Here is a 4,826-nt window from a genome sequence, read left to right as displayed (position 1 = left end):
CCTTCCTTCCTTCCTTCCTTCCTTCATCTCTCTCTCTGCTCCATTCTTTCTTCCTTTCTGCCTTTTTTGATTTTTTCCCCCTCTTTCTTTCCTAAAGTCTAGCACTGGACTTTGGAGTTACAAGGATTCCAAGAATACAGTAGTTCCCCCTTATCAGCAGGGGATATGTTCCAAGACCCTCCCAGTAGATGTCTGAAATTGTGCCTAATACCTAACTATATACAGACTGTGTATTTTTCCTATATATACATACCTATGATAACATTTAATTTATACTTTAGGCACCATAAGAAATTCACAACAATATTAATGAAATAGGATAATTATAACAATATGCTTTAATAAAGGTTATATGAATATGGTCTCTCTCAATATATTGCACTGTACTCCCCTAGTTTTGGACTGTGGTTGGACACAGGCGGTTGAAATCATGGATGAGGGGGACTACTGTACTTGCTAATGGATTATTTGTTTTTGAAAGAAGTGAGCAAGTAGTTGGCTAATCTTCCAAAAAGTACCCTTCTAGGCTTCAAGTTTTCATCTTCCTTCATAGTAGAAAGAGTGAAACACCATAGTGCAGCACCTCTTACACTAATGTCATGAAGAGCCAGTTAGTGTTATCTGACAATTACCTCTGCACCTCATCGAGGAAGATCCTAGGCAAATACAACCTCTCATATTTCTTGGCAGTTGGACAATTTCTAATCTTCCTAAAAACAAAATGTAAATCACCTCAATAAAACTTATCCAAGACATTCTAGGCTTAAGTGGGCCTTGGTGAGGGGCAGGCAAGAGAGTCTATTTTTAAATTTTCAAGAGAAGAAAAATAGGGGGGCATAAGTAACTGAGAAAGCTTCGTGTTACACTTCATATATTTTCTGCTTTCTTCAGTGAGTCAATTTAACAGTGAATGAAAGGGATCAAACAGATAATACATCTGACAGAGCAACTCCTTTATTTTTGTTTTGTAATCCTGGCTCCAGCAGTTGCTACTTGTGTAACCTTGAGTGATTACTTAAACCACTTGTAAAATGAGAATGACAGCCCTCCTCTCAGGGCGTTATTACTGGGATTGAACATGGTAACACAAATAAGGCCTCTGGAATAGTGACCAACACACAGTAAATATTCAAAATTATCTTATTATTCAATGTATTATACAACAATGTTTTTCTTTGATGATGTCTATGCTATTCCTGTTTTTGTCTCATACCCAGGCTGACTGTGTTGCTCCCTGGGTAATGTTCTTTTGGAGGTTCTACCAAGAAACCCCAAACCCCAAAGTCTCACTCCATGTGCCCAGCAATGCTCAAAAGGCCTTGAACAGGACACAAAACCTCTCACTCTTAAAATGCTTAAGAGGCAACTCTGGTTTGAGTCCAAAAACGACATTTTAAAAAAGTAATTTTTGACACTGATAAGGTCAGAGAGTCTCAGGTGTTCCTTGGAAATGAGAGCAAAGGCAAAAAGAAAGGAGAGAGAAAAAAGGTGTTTGTTTTTTTTAAAAATAAAGCCATATCCCGCTGTACCAAAACAAATCTGAGCTCCTCAAAATTTCACCAACATTTCATTCATCCAAAGCTTTGAATAAAAAGCAAGAAAGTAACACAGCCCACAGGGCATTTTTTTGGGACAAAGAAGATTCATTCCCAGGGCTGCAGAATTTCCTAACACCTGGGGATATGTTAGTGCACATGAATGAATATTCCATTGTTTTGAGGATCTCTTTGTAAGTATCTTGCTTCAAGAATGATGGGTGACGTCAATCAGGAAAAAATCCCCAGTGAATCCTAGGACTTATTGCTCCAATTAAGCAAGAAGACACGTTAGAGCATGAAAGATTGGGTAATAATTCATATCTGTTGTGTTTCAATGTTAACCATGAGCCTAAATGTAGACTCTAACCTCTCTTAAGCATGACTTTTTTTTTTTTTAACCCAATAGCTCAAGGCCTTGAATATTTAAGAAAATTACTTATAAGGAAATGTTGAAAAGTAATCACCTGGAAAAAAGTACATAGCTCATGAAAAATAAATCTGAGTAAATTGAGTTATGAAAGATGTATTTCAGTAGGAGCAGGAGCTTTGAAGTGCTTTTCCTGTGCAAAAACAAAAACTCAGCTTCCTAGATGATAAATTGCCAACACAATAGCCTTTCAGGTATCACAGGAGCTTGCAATCTATCTGGGCTTCCAGGTCACCCTGGGTTTAAGCCTAACTTACTGTCACTCTCCCTTCAAGGGTCCTAGTGCTTCTGATGAGAAACAGCACTTAAAGTCTTGGAAGAATGTGTTTCTTTTTGTGAGGAAATATCTTGCTTTTTCTGAAAATTGCATCTGGCTGCCTGTTGTATAAGCTGAGAATGGTTTTCTTCTAAGAAATGATTTTTGGAGTAAGGACCAGAAGCCCTTTCTCAGCTGACCAGGAAGTAGGACTGTACAATGCCATGAATGTGGAATTTGGACACATATGTCCTAGGTTCAATCCCAGTTTTGCCAACTCCCTAGCAGGGAGCTTGGGAAAGTTACTTCATTCTTTAAGCTTCAGCTGCCTCCATTGTAAAGGGGATAAGACTATCTAAGAGAGTTCCAGTGAGGGTTAAAATGGAGAAATGCAAATAAAGAAGCGCTTAGTATATTACAGGGCATAAAATGAGCCCTCAAGGAGAGTTAACTAAGATGGTTAACTCAAAACATCTTAGGATGTAAGATATTGGTAGAGGTTCTTTTGATCATCAGTTTAACTGAACTACAATCAGAATAGACTTACTTGTATATAAACAAACAAAAATTATGAGGGCCTTTATAGACAAGAAGTAAAGCACTCAAGCTTTTGCAGGGGCTATTGCCCTCAAGTAGCATGACTCGAGTTGAGTTGATTAGATATGTATCTGTATAACAATAATACCAAGTAGAAAGTGGCAAGCTATAAGAGACTGCAGACAAAGTGCTACTGGACTTCAGGAGATGAAGGGATTCTAATCTAGTTGGGGAAAGTCAGAGAAGACTTTACAGATGAAGGTCCTGTGATGAACATCTCTTTATTCTTAATATTTTGACAACAGGGTTCATATAATTCTACTGATTTGAAAATTTCAGACTGGAAAGATCTACATTCTACAGTGTAAAGATCTGGACATGTCTGAGAGAGTTCAAGTTCAATGTATATTCTCTGATTACAGTAACCTCAGGCCATAAAAATCAGTATCCCTTTAAAATGAGAATCAGGTTTGGCTTTTCCCCAGAGGACAGTTGGCCATTTGCCCAGTGGTCTGTGCAGTAACATACTTACACAAACTTCCCTAGTTTGAAAAGAAGGGGAGAGAGGAGAGGAAGAAAAAAACGGGAAGCAGTGCTGATCTTTTGTTTGTAAAAACTCTGCATGATGGCCAAGTGTCAAGAAAACTTGCTTGGGCTTTCAGGCAAAGTTGTCTTGCTCTTGGTGGAAACAACAGAAACTTTTGTCATCTTCTTTTTTTCCTCTCCCGTTCTAACTCTGCTGCTATTTTCTTTCATGTTATTTGTCATTCTATTCACTCCTTTGTTTATTCATTTATCAAACATTAAGTTTCTAGCCTTGAAAGTTAAATGCTGCTGTAAAGGTAAGAAGATGAATACGGCAAGTTTCCTTGTTCTGATCACCATTATTCAGAAAGGCAAGCAATACTCGGCAAGAGTTATAATCCAGGATACAGGGAGTGGAGCCTTGCTGAAATGCTGGAGAGGCTGGCTTTCCTCTATTTCTTCTATTTTGGTGTGTATTTCTCAGTTGGCCCACCTCTTTGATTTTGTATGCTGCTACTTCATGCTTCCAGCATTTTTTCACAAGTAAGCAGCTTAGCCTATATTTAAAAGCATTTTAAAATTTGAGTATACGTATATAAAGATTTCTCTCTTATTAGGTCTAGTTAAAGGCATGAAAGGGGAATGACGGCAGAGTTGGGAAAAACTAGTTGGAAACATTCTGAAATAATAACACAGAAGTAAATTTTGGTTGGGTTGTAGAAGGGAAGAACAAATTCATTTTTCCCCACTGTTCTCTATTTCTAAAAGCATCTAATCATGACTCATTTTATGGAGGGGATGCTATTTGTTTTGAGAGGATTTTGAGAGTGAGAGAGAGGCCCTAGTCGAAAAACATTTCCCTCTTTGATTCCAGAAATCTTCAGATAAGTGATTTAATTGTTTGTCTCAATTACTGCCCTCTTCGGTCCTATTATTGTTTTCAAATGCAGGATTATATGAGAAATCATCAACTCTTGAGAAAACTGTCTCTTCAAATCACATCTTTGTAGAATTGGGAAAGATGGGCAAATCAGGTTTTTTTTGTAAATATCATCTAACTCCATTCATTAGACTTTGCGTAAGTAGGAAAGTACAGACTGTTGCATTCATTTGACTTCTTTTTGTGGAACTCTGGACCATATCTGTGATGAAAAGTAAATAGAAAAAGAAACATTTAACTGAAGAATACGGAGCCTAAACATGTTCACCAGAAATATCTACACGAATGAGATACAGTTTATTTTCTGGCTTCTGATTATCAGGATAGCTGCCTTATTTGTTCCTTTCACTGTACATGTGAGGAGATGGCATTGAATTATAACAAAGATTGTTATGGTCTTCAAACCACTAATAGAGAGCTTATCCAGTTTCGCGAGTTGGATCAGTTGACACGAGGCAGAAAGCTAGAATACATTTGCATTCATTGGTTCGGTGGAGTTTCTTGCTGAAGTATGTTGTGCCACATTATCTCGTCACTGCTTTATAACTGACATATGCCCAATTGCCTTATATACTTTAGAAGCAACTGTCATTTTATCTTGAA

This window comes from Cebus imitator, unplaced genomic scaffold, assembly GCF_001604975.1.
Source record: "Cebus imitator isolate Cc_AM_T3 unplaced genomic scaffold, Cebus_imitator-1.0 Scaffold533, whole genome shotgun sequence".
In the NCBI taxonomy this organism is placed as follows: domain Eukaryota; kingdom Metazoa; phylum Chordata; class Mammalia; order Primates; family Cebidae; genus Cebus; species Cebus imitator.
The sequence above is the reverse complement of the archived record's forward strand: the minus strand, read 5'-3'. Positions refer to the sequence as shown.